Source organism: Lates calcarifer, linkage group LG24, assembly GCF_001640805.2.
Source record: "Lates calcarifer isolate ASB-BC8 linkage group LG24, TLL_Latcal_v3, whole genome shotgun sequence".
NCBI lineage: Eukaryota > Metazoa > Chordata > Actinopteri > Centropomidae > Lates > Lates calcarifer.
This window is the reverse complement of record NC_066856.1, coordinates 14,731,816-14,749,431: the sequence shown is the minus strand read 5'-3', so window position 1 is coordinate 14,749,431 and position 17,616 is coordinate 14,731,816. Positions and strand designations below refer to the sequence as shown.

General features: G+C 41.1%; 1 protein-coding gene across 1 annotated transcript in view; it reads left to right on the top strand.

The window, feature by feature from the left end:
* ankha (ANKH inorganic pyrophosphate transport regulator a) overlaps window positions 1-17,616 on the top strand; it is a 104,325-nt gene that overhangs the window by 38,943 nt on the left and 47,766 nt on the right. The window lies entirely within an intron of this gene.

Genomic DNA, 17,616 nt, shown 5'->3' with positions numbered 1-17,616 from the left:
AAAGTAGTCCCATTGAAAGTTTGTAGATTCTTCCAAGTAACAATGACACTGTTTCTGGAGAGATGCTCTGTTTTTTGATCTGGTTTTTTCTGGAGCTGTGAGAACCAAGACCAAAATGAATTTCACTTTCAACACAATTTGAGTTCTGAGAAATCAGGGGTTTCAAAACCTCAGGAAATAAAGTGCATAAAGTTTGTCCATCCAGGTGACCTGTATTTATTTAGTAGACTACTGCTGTACAGTTGATGTGTTTATGTTTTTCCATTCACTTTGACAGAGTGTGGGCTGAAGGTTTGCAGAGGAGATGATTCTGTTAAATGCGTGTTAGAGAAAATGAGAAGATAACTGTCACCATTAATAATCTCCTCACTGGGAGGTGGATTTTGTTATCTTTTTTTTGACATGACCAGGCTAGCAGTTTCCACTTGTTTCCAGTTTTTATGCTAAGCTAAGCTAATTGGCTTCTGACTGTGGCAGGTGATGGTCACTTGCCAAGACCTTCAGCCATCATTGTGTTTACAATACAAGAGTTTAGGATAAGGCTACTTCTTCAGAGCAGTTTGGGCTGTGGCTAGCTGGTTAGCATGCTAACTTCAGTAGAAGAAAAGAAGTGAAAGAACGAGAAGCAAAACATTGGTGTTGCTTTCCTCTGCTGGAGACAGCTCTTGGCAAGTAAATAAATAAAGTTTGATGCTGAGCTCACAACGTTTCTTTTAGACTGATTGGCGACAGCTTCCTTAACTGTTTAACTCCAGAAACTTCTTGTAGTGTGTTATCACAGTACAGAGACAGAAGATAACTACTCACTCTCCACCTGAATAATAGAAGACAGTGTCAAACATAAAGGTTAGTGGCACAGGCAGCACTGATACACCGCTCAGGGAGTCAGGTGGTCATAAAACTGTAACATGCATTCATAAAACATCATTGCACAGCAGTTGCAAGATAAACACGGTTATACTCCTTCCCAAGGCCACTTAGAGAAAAATTACAGCTTTTTTTTAAAACGCCTGGAACAACATCTGAGGACAGTGTTGCCACAAGTTGCTTTTAAAATACATAGATGGATGATGAGGTGCAGCATTTCATCGAGCGTAACTCATCATCAACATGGCCTCGTCTGCCGCACCTGTGAAGGGGATCATAAAGTTCCCAGCTGCTACCATCCATTCAGTGAGAAATAAAGCCGAGAACAAAGTGTCTCAGCCTGTGTGATGTGTAAATTCGGAGCTGCCTGTCGTGTTTCTCTCCTTCGTGTCCACTGTGGCTCTGCAGGGCAGCCGAGCCTGGAGAGGTCTGCCTGAAGTTTAGCCAACCCATTACAGCATACAGTGTACAGTAAGAGGATTATATCACCAATCCCCTGATGTCACTGTAAAGCCACAGAGGCCTTAGCTCATAGTGAACCTCCCCCCCTACAGCAACTCCTCACCGTCCCTCCGTGCTGTCAGTCTGAATGGTGCTGCCCATCAAGATCTGGCAATCAGTTCACAGGTTCAAACCCTTGTCCCCTCAGGCCAGTGATGACAGGAGCTTCTGCACATGCTCAGATGCTGCTGTTTGAGTTGCAGAACAACTGGACAACTGCCCACAGGAAACACAGAGCCATATGGTGTGAGCAAAGGTGCCATATAAAGCCATCAAACCATTTGTTCTTTGACATGGAAGTGTGCTCCTGTTTGGGTTTAGGAGCATTTCCCTTGGAAACGACCATTCAGTCATGTCATATAATCAGATCAGGAGACCACTGAAACCAGTATTAACTGAAGACACCTTTTACCCTAAAACTGAAGCTTTTCAATCTTGAACTGCTTCCATTTCCATTAAAAAAATGGCAAGGTCATCTCTTTTTCAGCCTCTTACAGAAGATTTTCCTAACCTGGGGAAGCTGGCTCGCAGGCAGACTTCTAAAAAAAGAATGGGAAAGCTGTACACCCATAACTCAGACGCAGTCGTTTTTGATATTTCGACATACTGCCCCTCCTCCATCCTCCAGTTCGCTGAAATGTCAATCTTTCGAGGTTGAAACAAATGATTACAACAGAGTTTTGAGTGTGCAACTTTTGCATTCTCTCTAGGAAAACTGGTAAAACATCTTTCTTCCTTTCCTTCTTCTCTTGTGAATTCCCAGTCAGTTTATTCTGCTTGTAAGTATTGTCTGTGTAGCCATAAGCCTCTGTGCCACATTTGCCACTGTAAAGCAAGGCATATGGCTGTTTTAAGGTGCTCTACAGGCAATTAAACTTTAAAAGAAACTTTAAAAGATTCAGTAACAGAAAGTGGGAACATGTTACAAATTTGGAGGCAGGACTGATATTAAAAATGAGAATAAGAAGACATAAGACAACAATAAAACTCAGCAGAAATTTGCAGGGTTTCAAGCCTGTTTTTAAGGGCCTCAGATTTCTCTAGTGATTTGTTCCACAAGTGAGCAAGTAACTGAATGAGGATTCACTAATTTTAATTCTCACTCTGTTTAAACAGCAAGAAAATGCTCTTTCTCATATTTTGTTAACCAAAAACAGTTAAAATCACATAAAAAACTTTATTGTTGCATATATTTGACATGATTATTTGACATGATATTTGACATGATTATTCATCATTTCTTTATTTGGAGCTGTTGCTTTCACCTTTGTATGTGTTTTGTCCTTAGGCACCTTTGTGCTTTGTTGCTAGGAAGCTGCTACATCTGGTCATGTTATCATTCAACTCTCATACTGCTGGAAACAAAGGCAATGCCAACTCTAAGTGTGTCTCTGTGCTGCTGTCAATGTCAAAGACAACAAGGATCACTAAAGTCAGGACAGCTGTACTTAGCCCTAACCCTGTCTAGTCCAGCCTTCCTGCACAGATGGCCCTCAAGAATGATGTCTGCCAGGTGACTGAGGCCTGGAGGTTTGCCATCTCAGCATTTTGGTTAAGGTTAAGTGAAGGCCTCTCATTGTGCTTCGGGCCCCAGCATCTGACTCTTACCTGGGATTATGTGCCTCCATTAGTTAATCACTCTCACAGTAAACCTCCTAAGCTCCAGCGCTCAAACAATAGAAAACATCTCACACAATCAGTCAGCATTTTACAACGGTGGTGCTCAGAGAGATCACTGCGCCCGGGCGTCGTATTATTCATATGGGCGATAAATTGGTCGTCTCTGCTGTGACATCTGCTGAGTTTTATCTTTTTGAACGAAGTCTGGCATCCACATGGCAGACATTTTAAGCAAATTACAAAACACATTCCCCCCGCCGGCGCGATCACTTTATTGTCATTAAAAAGGTTTTGCTGCTTTGATGTCTGAGGCTGTAACACAGTAACAGTCAGCAGGCAGTAAATGTCCAAACGTGGAGGGAGCACGGTTGCATAGGTCAGGATAAGAGTTTCTGTTCTTTCTAGATAACAACCCTGTATCATTTACCCATGCTTGACCCATTGCTCAATTTACCCAGAGTTCAAAGCAGCAGGTCGTTCTGACCAGATCTGGTGGATACACCATTTAAGGGAAAGGACAAGTTAAATAAAAAAAACAAAACATCACAACATGAGCATGAGCTCATCGTATCTGGCAATGATTAATGGAGTTTTCCCTGATATCGTGACATATTCAACATGGTGGTTCACTTGATCATTTGCTCGCTTTTTCAGTACTTTTGTAATAATGCCACAAATGATGATGAGACAGTAATTTTTGAAGAAAGGAATGTATATGACTTTAATTTAAAAAATTTAAAAAGCCAAAAAGTGTAAATTAGCTCCAGCATTTGCTGACAGTAAGCTCTAAGGCTTAACAACCCCCGAGCTCTGCTTTATTCCTGCCGTGCTTTTCCAAAATGCAAAGGCAGGGGGGAAAAGAGAGAGAGAGTGAGAAGGCATGGGAGAGTGTTAACTGTCTTCTGTAGAACCATTCATAGTCTCCCTACCACTGGAAATGTTGGTGAGGAATTCAGGGAATGCAACTTCTCAGCACAGATCAAACGCGGTTGAACATTAACTGTTCTGAACTCTTCAGCCCTCCAGTGCTGCTCCCAGGGACTGCCTCTCAAGTTCAAGGGTCCCACAGGAGCCCTCTTGAATGCTCAGTGTCAATAACAGGTACGTCACATGGAACGGTTACACGTGAAGCCGCGGGTCATCCCTTTTCTGGCCCCTGCGCCCTTCCAACTGGCTTCAGCCACACACATATGAGATACACGTAATGATTAGGTGCTCATATACACCTGCTGCTGCCACTATGGGGCAGAGTAGGGGTGACTTTCACAGCAGTAAGGACAAACGCATAAATAAACACATGCATAGGAGGAAAATCAAGCATGCAAAAATGTTTTTCTGTGAGTGAGAGAAGGACAAATTCCCACGCAGCAGCTTTCTCAGTTATCTAAACGTTGCTGTTGTGCAATAGCTGAAATATGAATTTTGCAAGAGCTGCCAGGTCTTAACCTGAGGTGACAGCTGTTCTCCAGATGAGCTCTCAACACCGGTCTAACACCTGCAGTATTTGAGGCCTGCAGGACACTTTCCCAACTGGGTGCTCCCTATATCTACGAACTGTCAGAGCTGCCTGCAAATGAGCGGTGCCTAAAGATAAATCATCCAGATTAGGGACCATAAATAAGTGATCTTTGTACTAAGATGCCTCTGGTGCTTTTAGTCCACCTGCTGTCGGCTAATCAGATCTGATCAGTTAATGAGCAAAACGGAAATTCGATTCAGTTCGGTTAAATTCACTTCACTTTATTTCAGGCCATATAGGGAGAACATTAAAGAAAGGGAAAGTCAGCACCACTTGATTGATCAGAAAACACAAAAAAGCTGTGAGGTACACACACATCCAGCATGTACACACAGTCGGTCACACACATAATACAGCTGAGGAGGGATTAGTGTCAAATGCTACAACCTTTGTACATACAGCATCTCTTTGCAGAGGCCTTGGCGGCATTCCCAGGTAGTAAGCAGCTACTACTGAACAGGACTTTGGGTGGGTGCCATGTTTTGACAGTGAGGGATGGGGACGTCCATGCAGCAGCTGTGGGTCTCTGTCACAGGGCAGGAATGGGAAGCAAGAGGGTTCACTGGGTGACGCTACAGTGGAGGTGCCCTCTCTTGTAAGAGGCTCAACCCGCTTCCTGCTGGGGGTGCTGGACAGATTTATGACCCGGCAAATGAAATGTTAAAGCAGGATGCTCTGAGGAGCCGGAAGCTCGGGTGTGGATGTATCTGCATGTATCTGCCAGGCTTTCGTTTATTATAACAGTTTGTGAATATACTGTGGTATAAAACCTGCAAATCTGAACTTTGTTAACACCAGACTGCATCCATTTTAAAGGTGCTATGTGTAAATTCTGCTATTGCTACATAGCCAAGGTTAGCGTTAGCAGCTGTTGATTTACCAGCCAAGAGGAAACATTGTTCAGCATCAGACTAAATTCCTTTACTCGCCAATGCTACAGTTAACTCTTGTTTTGCTTCTGTTTCTGTCACTTCTTCTAGTGAAATTAGTTTGCTAACCAACTAGCCGGCCTGTTCTGTCTTGTAATGCCACTCGGCAATAGTGAGTCACTGTTACGTCCATAAAAGTGATAAAGAATGCAGAGACTTTATTTGATAAAGACTGACACTGAAACCATCATTTAGATATTTTACTCCAGATATTTTTCAAATCTCTTTGGTCATTTTTTAAAAGGCTGTTTTGGCTTTTAAGGCAAAATAACACTGATTTATGACATAATTGGAAAAGCATATTGGTAGACAGACATTTCATTGGTATCATTAAGGTTTTGTTATATTTTACATAATATCAAATATAATTAAGTCAATAGAGTGCCAATCAGAGTCGTGTGCTGCTGCTTCACACTGCAGAAGTCTGATCAAAAGCTCCTCAAGACACCTTCAGTGGCCCCCTGGGGAACAGCAGTCTCACTCTCACATGAATATTTGACTACCCATCAAAGACGTGAGCAGGCTGAAATGCAAAAAAGGCTACTCATAATTATCAGGGGCGCTTCTTACCCCCTCATTTTACTGACTTTTTATGAACCTTCAAGGGCACTTTTGCCCTGAGCCCTTGTTAATTACTGACCTTGGCTGGTGTGTGTATGTGTGTGTATGTAAATGTCTTTTTGTCTGATTTCTTCGCTTATCATGCAGTCTAGTTATCAGATAACTAAAAGCCCCACAATCAGTCTGACAGATGACAGTCAGAGAGTGGTGGGTTGTAATTTGCTGACGTACGGGACTTCTCTCAGGTGTGTACTTTGAACCTTCTCTTCCACCCTGAGGAGAGCAATGCAAAGACCTGGTTCTTGGTAATAATAAGCAGTATATTATTGTAGTTATATTGTTAACTGCCAAATAACCAGGTTTAAATTATCTAAAATAATATCAATGAATAGCTGCTATTTGTAAATTTAAAAGGCCTGCAACCACGGACAGATCATGAGAAAATGGGCCCCTGGACCTGGCCCTCCTCCTACATAGAAGCAAGACAAACTGAAAGAGACAAAGCCACATTATTAGTAGTTGTTTTGGGTCTCTTTGTGGTCGCTTTGTCTTTCTAGCTTGTATGTCTCTTTGCAGTTATTTTGTGATTTCTGGTAGTCATTTTGTGTATCTTAAAATATCTAGGTACTCTTTTTTGGTCTCTTTGTAGCTGTGCTGGGTCTCATTGTGGTGGTTTTGCATCTCTTCTTAGTAGTTTTGTGTGTCTATATGGTCATTTTGTGTCTTCTGAAAGTCATTCACGGTCTCTTGGTAATTGTTTTGTGTCTCTTTGAGGTCATTTTGTAACTTTTTTGCATCTCTTTCCGGCCATTTTGTGTCCCTCTGTAGTCATTTGATGAACTTTTCAGCAAGAACGGTAAACAGTCACTTCATATAAAGACACCGCAGCAGAGGCTTGTACTCACAGAATGACCTGAATGACGTTGGAGGGTCAAGTTTGTGGACAGCGCAGGTCAGGGCTCAGCTGAGGTGGCCTTAAGCCCAAAACCCTGAGCCATGAAGTTATTTCAGTCCAAAGTTAGTAATGAGATGCATACTTGTGTGCACGGCAGAGACACAGAGGACCGTTCATGTACACAGCATCCCGGAGTCTCCTCCTCTGTGAGCTAACACAGCCGGCCATTCACTGTCTATCACACTGCAGCACATGATCCTCACACCCACAGCCGTCCTAATCAGCCTATTTACGAATGTGGTGGCATATTAAAAAGACATTTCGTCTCGCGGCTGTGACTGCGCACAAAGACGATAATTGATTTATTCAGTTTAAATAATAAAAGCTTCTTCATGAGGTCAAGGGCATTATTCCCTCAGAGTCAGTGTGGACGAAGTCATTTGCGGAGTGTTGAATCATCAAATGTTCCCTCTTAGTTGACCTTTTCCTGCTGCTGCATCTGATCACTTGATAGTAGGAGAAACAGTGAATTAATTTCAGGCGCCGTGGAGTTGCACTCTGTGAACTCTGTCTTTTTCTTGTCCTGAGCTGTCATTTGTGGATGCACATGATTCTATACTGCTTCTCCAGGACTATACTCATCCTAAACAACAGGCGCTATATTAGATGGGAGATGCCTAAACGCCACTGCGTTGAAAATTACAAGCTTTGATCCAATTGTGGTTTTTGTGTGTGACAGAGAGAGAGCTTGAGCTGTTCTCTAGCGCTAACGTCACAAGGTTTCTGCCCATCAGATCCCCAACCAACACAGTGGGTGGAGAGTGCAGCTGCTTCTCTGTATTCTTGTTGTCTCCACAAAGTCTGAGACTCCACAAGTCAATCATGAGCGTTCCTTATTTAATAAAATGGTTGGATTAACGTAGTTGCGAGTATTATTGAATCAGGAAGTCCTCTGATGTCATGTTTGACAACCAGTATCTCAAAATCAGAGGATCTCTCATCTGTTATCGACCTTGTCTGTCAGTAGATTTCATGCTGTCTGAATCAGAGCAGCCCACTCAGACAAGAAGTGAAGTGAGATGAAATTACTGGATCTGCATGTGTGACCTGAAAACCCCACACACAGTCATGCCCCAGAAAGTCTTTTTTTGCACTGAATTTCTCCCTAATTCAGACCTCAGATCACAGCAATGTGAGATTCTTTCTTTAGGCCCGTTATTTAGCAATTATAAGCAGGATAAAACCACCAAATATATTCATAACACATCGTAGTTGTGACAGTTGTAAGCAGATAATAGGACATCTTTTAGTAGTAATTAATATATTAGTCAACTGTTCATCCATGACTGTTGTATAAACAGCTAATAAATGATTATAATGTAGATAAAATCACATTTGATCATATTTTGCTTCATTAGCCAAAGTTACATTTACTTCTATATTTATAACACACCTAGATCTCTGACTAAACTGCGTCTGAATTGCATTGTGGGTAAAAAAGAGTATGTGTCTGGCTCTGCTGCATTGATTTTGCTGATAATTTTTTTTTAAACTATACTGTGTTGCAGCTCTGCAGCTGTATTAGGGCGAGTAGTGAGATAGACATCAAAGAGATAAAATCACAAACAGTAACACCTGATAACGTGCATGCATTGCTCTGGACCCCACCACTGACCATAAAAGACAACATATAGGGGATAAATACTGAATGTACTGTAAATTGAGTGGCTACTGCAGAAAAAATGCAGACCAAAAATAGTATCAAAATCTTATTAATAGATAAATAATATTAAACATTACAACTTATTATTTGCATCAGTGGTGAATGCCTCACAGGAGGATTTACCATTCTCTTTGTATTTACGTACAACAACATTGTATGTTGTATTATATTTATTATTTGTTCATATGCTGGTTAGAAATGCTAGGGGGAGTTAAAATAAAGTTTTACTAGGTCACAAATATTTTGTCTGACCTGCCCCAATGCATAGATAAGGCTCACAAAGCTAAATACTTTACTGCTCGTCTGTGAAGTGAATCTTCCCTGAGTAAACTTCAAAAGGCTCAGTCATTAATAATTCTGATTTAGGAGCTGGCCCGTTTGATATTTGCAATTCTGATAACCAATGCTTGAATTGCAGGAGGGGACAGAAGGAGGAAACGGGAAGACGGGTTTTGGGGGATATGATTTTGGGGTGTGGGAAGTTGTGGGGGGGTTTGGGAGGTGTCTACAACTGCATCTTTTTCCTAAATTATACCTCAAAATGCTGACACCCTCTGGAGCACTGCAGTCACCTAGGAGTTAATGAAATTTCCCTAAAAATATCACTTAAATTATTCATAAACAAATTGGTCTGTGTGTTTTGCTGATGCATATTTCATGCACCTTTCTTAATTCATTAGAGTTACTCCTGTATTCTAACCTCTAGCTCATTATATTAGCCTGCTAATTAGCCTACAAAGACAAAATAAAGGCTATAGTAAATCACCAGAAAGCATTTTAAGTAAAGAGGAAACTGCCGTTTTATTTTAAGTCTGTGCTACAAAGAACATGCTCTACATTCTGCGAAGACGTGACAACGATCATTCCTGGAAGTGTCAGCAGGGTGATAAACACTGCGGCAAAGCCAAAACACATGCACCAACATGGCCTCCATTCAAGATATTGATATTTAAAGTTTCAGAGTAAAGTGGTTTACCACATTATATTGAAAATATGCATGCTGACTTCCTTCTGAAAAGATTCTGAAGCAATTTCCTACAGTCTTGTGCAATTTAAATGTTAAAGGTTGTATCTTTCAGCAGTAAAAATTAGTGGCAGTTTGTGCGTTTGAGGCCAAAAAGCTGCTTTTTCTGATTTTAAACGTCTGAAATGTGAATGGGAGTTTGTTGTCTTCTAGTTTCCAGGATCTCATCAGCTGTGAAACTGGTGTCAAAAGGCAGCTCTGAGTGATGTTAGTTTGCTTAACCAACATTCACACACCCTTACCGACTGACCCATTCCTAGGGAGAAACCCGGGGGGGGGGGCAAAGAGCAGCAGTGACACCCACTAACACAAACCCAGCAGGTAAACAGACGAGCGAAATGCCCCATCCTCTCCCGAGCCGTTACGTTAGCCCTTAACAACACACTCTACTATAAACACAGAGAATTTCAGGCGAACAAAATGATTCACTGCCTGCAACCTGATCGCTCTGTCTTTCCCCTTTCTCATGGCCTTGTCTAAATGTCAGCATCTGTGTAAACGCTAAGGTAATTCACTTGTCGGCTTCCTGCTGTGAGCATGGAAAGAGCAGAGGAGGAGTGAATCACTTTCAGTACACACATCCTCTTGGATCAGCTGCCTCTGGCTCTGATGTTAACTGTTGTTAAAAGATAATAACTCCCGACATGTTAACATATTTTGTGGTTTTAGAGGAGATACCAGGTGACATTTGAATGCACATTTCTGGTATGTACACTGTTGCATAATTCAAAAGAAAAGTCTTGAGTCAGATGTGATCTTTTTTCCCCTCTACAATACCGTACACAAGCTCATTTAGGTTAATGGTGTGATATAGTGAGTGGATGTACACTTTGCTTAGCAGAACTGAGAGCCAGGGTGACCAGGGGAGGCCCCAAGTACAGACTGTATGATTGGCTGAGCAAAGGCATTAAAGCAGCAGTAGTTTTCACAACCAGTACATATGCATAAAGAGTGCAACAACTTCCCCTAACCGTGACTCAGAGTGAAGATGCTGAACAAAATAGATTAAGCAAAGCTGAATTTTTCAATACCTAGATGCCTGTACATTTTCCACACACATCAACGGCACCCTAAGTGTTTTCTCTGGAATCCAAAAATACCTTGTTGAGTTTTATGTGGCAGCTATTGTGTGTAAATGTGAAGTGTTTTTCTTTATATCAAAGTGACACAGACACAGTTAACATCTTGTCAAAATGCAACCAGTGTCATATTCTTTAGATAAACAAAGAACACGTGCAAATGTATCTTGAGAGTCACCAAGAAAGACTGTAAAAGTTATTTATTACTTATTATTTAGGTTATTGACTTCAGTATACAGTCACAATACAACTTTAAGTGATCAAATGAAGATGTTAGATCCAAGCAATATTCTATGTACAATACAATGTTGTCAGCATATAAAGGTAATTATTTAAAAAAAAACATGCAAATGTATGCAAATGTGGCTGGTTTGAAAGTGTTTCAACCAGCAAAAAGTGCGTGTGTATTGCAAAGCTTTATGACACCAACTCATGAATGTAGAGAGACATGAAAAGGGGAAAGGGCTCTGGACCAAAATAACAAAGAAGTGAAATTTTGAAATCAGTCAGAGCCTGAGCTGCAACACAAACATAGCACAGACTAACTCTGCAGACACATACAGCTACAGTCTAGTGTCCCAGTTTGCCCAAATAATGGAGCTGGAGCCAGAAGTCGAGTAGCTTAGCTTTACATCAAGAATAGAAGATGGCATAACCAGCTAGCCAGCTCAAAAATATGCCTAGGAAAACCTGTAAAACCCAGTAGTCAATACGTTACACCTATTACTGTTTCTTGGAGATAAATGGTCAGTCCAGTACAGCTGCTTCTACTCTTTATACTAAGTTAAGCTAATCTCCTTCATGCTCTAGCGCTGTACTTGTTGCACACACGTTAGACTCTATATAACTCTATATAATGAGCATATTTCCCAAAATGTCCTCCTTCTCTAAGCTTACAGATACTTTGAACTGTGGGGAGATTTTACACAACTCATGGAAAAACACACAGACAGACTCCACATTGCAAATGTCAGCAATTTCAAGGTCTTTATTTAAAGTTTGATGGCCAACAGAGCCATACTGTGCATATAGTGTAGCTCTGACACTTAGGACTCCGTCGCATTAAAATACATTGAAAGTGAAAAAGCTCAGCAGTCATGTTCGTGACAGAGTCTTTACATCAATGGCAGGAATGAGGAGGGTCTTTTGATATAGAGCGGTTAAAGTCTATACAATCTGTGACAGCTCTGTATACTGTGGCTTATTCAGCAGCGTCTATAGCAGCGTTAAGATCACTTTCGGTTGTATCACCGTTATTTGTGACTTTGAGCCAAGCCTTTGATTAAAGACCGCTGTTTGAATTTACGTTGGAACTTTATAGCCTTTTACTGTGCCTGATAGAACCGAATGTTATTTTAAGAAATCTTTTTAACCCAAACAAAAGTGATGGGTTTAAATGAAATAAAAGTGCCTGGCTGGGCACGGAGACCGGTGGAGCGTGATTCCTGGAAAGTGCTTTCCCATGTGTGGGCGGGCAGATCAGTTGGACAGGAGCAAGTAGCAGCCTGTGCTGATGTTTGACTCAGGAAAGGGCATACTTTTGAACACACTCCTGCCAAGTTACAGGCACTCAGAGACCTCCCACAGCTGTCTGACTACGCCGAGGCTGGGAACGCAGGGTTAACCGCTCACCTGCAGCGTGTCTGGACACTTTTTAATCCACAGACTCTGCTTCAGGGGGTTAAGGGGGTAGTACTGTACATTTAAGATCTGTGCTTAATGGAAAAAAAAGATAAATGAGATAATCTGCAGTGAGGGCGGCTGTATAATATTACTTGATGGGGAGATAAGAAGATGCAGTCACATACAAACATAAAGGTGCGTGTGTACATACACATATGCGCACATCAGTTTAGTGGACCAGATCCTTAAGATAAAGGGATTAAATGACTGGCGGTCTGAGCAGTTATTTTAATTGAAGATTTGCTGATGAAGACATACTAATGCTTAATGGGCCTTTTTCTATTTTTATCTCACTACACCCTCCCTGACCTTTAGCAGTGAAAGTACCGAGCTACAGAGTCATAGCAAACTATATTACTGACTTTAATACCATTAAATAATCCAATGAAATCTGATCTATGGAGCCACATGTAATGGAAAATACTGGTGCATACTGGTTTTACTAGGTTACACAGTATTTAAATTCAATATACACTTGATCGGGAGATAAGAGATTGCAGCGTTGTAGCATTTTTGCATGCAGTTTGACAAAAAGTACTATAAAAATCACTAATTCAAAAAAATGTTTTGCCTATGCATGAGCTGTATTTGCTGTTTTGTGGTTACTCTGCAAGGAAAGCAGAAACAGCGCTGTGTTGTCGTATCGCTCATGCATGTGTTTGCCAATGCCTTTTTTGTGAGCTGTAAGTCATCCGTCGGTCTCAGTGTCAGAGATTGCCACTGGGTGCTGTCAGGGGTTCACTGAGTGCAAATTTGTGAATGAAGCTCCTTCCATTTATGGTGCTGGTGAAGTTGTCATGACAAGAGGAACTTAACTTGATACCAATGGTTTCCTCTCCTAAGTTTCAGCTGTTATGTCTCCCCTATCAGTGAATTGTAAAACCACTGCAGCATGGGTTCACTACAGTACACCCTGTGTTTGTATTTACTGTGTCCATGATTCAGCTGCTCATTGTGATAATGCAAACAAATGTTTAAAAAATGTGTAAATACTGAATTATTTGCTTTTCAATTAAGTTGTTGCCTTGCAGTCTGGACCACATATCAATGAGTAACCTGAAAGTGTTTAATGTAACTTCAATAGTTCTTGTTTGTGATGATTCATACTTTTTTCCCTCAGCTTTACTCTGGACTCTGGAAACTTTCCTGCTAACAGATGTACTTTTACCTCTCTAACTCTTCCAGACTTTTAGATGGATGTTATTGTGCCACTCTTAAAGCTGTCATTTTCAACCGTTTCTCACCATTTCCTGAATAATTTTAAAAGTAGGAGTGTGCCATCAGCAGTTGATGAAGCATGGTTTCAGGTAGTTTGTGCTTCTCATGTAATCATAGTTTTACATTTCAGTTTTGTGTTGATGATCACATTTGAGTCAGAGAGCATCTGTTCCTCTCGAGGTGCAGTAAATTCAAACCAAGCTTTGGAAAACCCTGCAGGCTGTTTGAGAATTACTCTGTAGTATCTGTAGTAAGGAAGATTCTCAGTCCATTTCCCCAATTGCAACTTGTTTAGCCAAGCAACAATGGCATAAAAATGGAAATTATATAGCTCTATCCTTGCTCAGGTAAACTGTATTCATCTTATTTTTATTTAAATTTACAGCAAAATGAAATGTCATATTGTTTTAGTAATGTGCAAAACAGGTGAGAAGATGTGTCGTTTCCAGCTGGCAGCCATTTTTGTTTAATGTCCAGCTTACAAATGTTTTTATTTCACTTTAAAAGGAACAGATGCTTCGTTCTGTGACTCAGGTGCAATCAATAATGCGAAAGTTTAAAATGGTAGTAGCATTAGTGACGACTCTGCTGCTGCCTAATAGAGCCCAGGCTGAATTTGAATGCAGGAGAGAAGTCACCCCTGATCTCTGCACTCGATAGCTGGGATCGAGGCTCGAGAAGTGTGAATGAGACCGCATGTTTTCTCACCTCCTGGTGTAAAACGCAAACAATGCTGCTGCAGCCGCCCGGCCAGAGTGAGGGATTTAGCAAGTGGCAGATTGTTGAATGGGAGCGAGCAGACCGCTGGCGCTGGTGAACAAACACAGCAGCCACATCAAAAGGCAGAGGGCTGGTCCAGTGACGATAAGGTCAGACAGTCGGGACATTTTCCTAAACTGAAAAGCTCTAAATGATTATGATAATAGTAAAGAAACTTACTTTGATCCAGATAAACCTCATAGTTATCATTACTCAATGACATATTTACCACAAACAGGTTAGTCATTTGCACTAATTTAAACTGAGAAACGGCTGCAAGAAGATCAAGACAGCCTAGTGGAGCACACAACTGATTTTAAATTACATTCAAGAGAAGACTGTATCTAATGGATAACACATTTAAAGTAGGAACACTGAGAATTTCCAATATGATAATAAAAAATTAACAAAAACAGAACATAGAATTAAACACACAAGTCTTATCAATCTTCTAATTTATTTAAAAAGTAAATAAGCTTCCAAAATGGCCAAATATTCTTTTAAATGATGAATGCATTACCTGTTGTTCCCCTCAGAGATGTATATTTCATGCCAGAAAAAGCTTCATCACGTGTCCTTTCACATAAAGCACCTCTTGTATCTTTTACAACTTTCCTCCTGTTTTTACCTTTTCATTGTTCTGGTCTTTCACTTCACTTTGCTCCCTTTTGTGACCCAATAAATAAAAAAAGAGTGAGATGCCAAGCTGGTTAAATTGACTTTTAAACATGTTTACAGGGCTGTAAAGCATCACAGCACATTGTAAGCACATGAGACAAGAGGACAGGTACTCATTATAAACTTCACTTTGTTGCACAACGAAGAGTACCCTCTTCAAAGCCCCTGAAACCTTGGTATCAAATATGAAATATGTCTGTATATTCATGACTAAATAAGCAACATAACATTAAGGCTTAGGGAAAAAAATCTTTAGGTGTTGTTTGAGTCCCGAACGGAGGTAGTTTACTTTCTGGTGATTGTATGGGTGTGGTTTGTCATCACATTTTGATTCAAATGTTGTCAAACTCTGATTGGTGCCCAGAAATACAAGTCAAATCACAAGTCCAGCCCACCTGAGGTCAGCGTTAAAGGAAAGACAAACTGACAAATATGGAAATTTCTGCTTGAAATAACCGCAACCGTTTAAACTCTATTGCTCCTGGTAAGAAACTGGTTGACAAAATAGGTTTTCAGGGCATTTAAACTACAGTTTGGGGTTCCCTTTTTGAAGTAGGGTGTGTTATGAATCATGAAAATTCAAATGTAATCAACATCATGGGAATTTTTCTTGGCAGTGTAAGCAGACAGCAAAATCTAGACACCTATGGGCATAAAAAAACTCCCTGCAGCGTATAGTTGTACAGAGATGAATGATGAGAGCATTAGTGTGTAAACATGCCGCTGTATGCCAAGTGTGTGTGTTTGTGTGTGTTATACAGTCTTGTATGATGAGGTGGCATGGTGGTGGGAAACTCAGTCATCTGTTACCAAACTGGGAGTGAGGGCTGCATGTTTCAATTGTTTCCTGGTTGCTGGGTGGGCATCCCCCTGTTCATTCATTACCTGAAGTCATGTAGTAATTCTGCGTGGTATCTGAAGCATGACAGCACATTCCTGCACCTTAGAAAATAAAGAGGGAGTGGGAGTTGGCAGAGGTTTATTTTAATGAGGTTTGTGTTTGTTTAACCTCCTCTTGTCGTCTTCTAGATCCAATCCTGGCTTCACATGAAAGGCGAGCGAAAGAGAAAACACAGTTTGCACAGTTTGCGGTTGCGAACACTTGTAACAGTTGTCATATGAGAGCGACTAAAATTGCTCAGCATGAGTGTCTCAAGTGAAAGCTGAAATTGGGAGGTTTGAATGTGAGGGAAGAAGGGAGGGAGGGGTTAAGTTACAAGAGCAGTTTGTAGACGGAGATAAAAAGTGACGGTGGCAGAAGGATATGCAGTCCAGTGAGCATGACTAACCACTCAGCTGACCACATCCAAAGGTTTCTGCTGGGCTGACAAAGGTGAGAGGGATGTAGTGTGAAGTCTGTGGCATGAGCCAGCACCTGCTCTGTCGTCAAACCTGGAGACTGAAAACTGGAAGTGGTAGTCAAATCATTATTCGTCTGCCCTTGAGCAAAGCACTTCACCTCCTCTTGAGTCAGCTGTTGCCATATTACTGTCCTTGTTATAGTATATATAGTAATAGTAATATAGTAATAGTTAGAACAATAGAAGATTGATACCACTCTCATGTCCGCACTATAAATATGAAGCTACAGCTGGCAGCCAGTTAGCTTAGCTTAGCATAAAAACTGGACATAGGTGGAAACAGCTAGTCTAGCTCTGGGCTATCTTGGCTAGGAGCCATTGAAATAGTTTCCCAGCCGAGAAATAGTTTGGCAAGTTCTCTTCTAACGCCCAAGAAGACGAAGAAGAAGAAAGAGTGTATTTACCAAAATGTTGAACCATTGTGTCATAGTAATTTAGAATCTAAAGGGTAGATCCACTAATTTTTTTGCAGTAATTTTCTACTGGTTATGATAACATTGTATTCACCAAAGTAGATGTTGTGAAATATGGCAACATCACTAGAGCTAAGTCTGACAGCAAGAAACAACAGCAGTCAAACAATCTGACAGGATGTAATCTAGTCAGCGGTTTAATTTGGCGGTAAAACCGAAAGTGAAAGTACCCGCAACATCGGTAATAATCTCTCGTTACCCACGAAAACTGTCTGTGCAACTACGACAAATATGGTAGGCCATCTAAACAGCCCGTTAACTATATTAAATGTCAAAGCGGACTTGGCCTGATGCATGGCCCTCGCACTGGTTTGCGCAAACCTCCACAGTTACGCAACTGGGCTGTCTCATTGATTCGGTGCGTGCCTCTTGAAATGTGAAACTTCGCAATCTGAATGTGCGGTGACTCTGTGATGATTGGGTCTTTCATCTTGTGGTACACCTAAGTCTAACACTTCCTCTTACACCGCTTTCTTAGAAACACAAGCCGACCAAATAGCTAAGACTAGCAGAACGAGGAATGGAGTAAAAGAAAAGAACATTTGTTCCGCACAATGATGACATGCAGTCATTAAGAAAGTTTAACATGGTCGCCTTCAAATCCATTGTTTCCGTGTGCGTACTGAAGATTCGCCCATGTGTCCTGTACATTGTCGGACAGTAGTGGCAGCTCCTGCCAGGACGAGAATGCAACTTGTGCAAGAATGTTTATATTAAAGCAGCTGC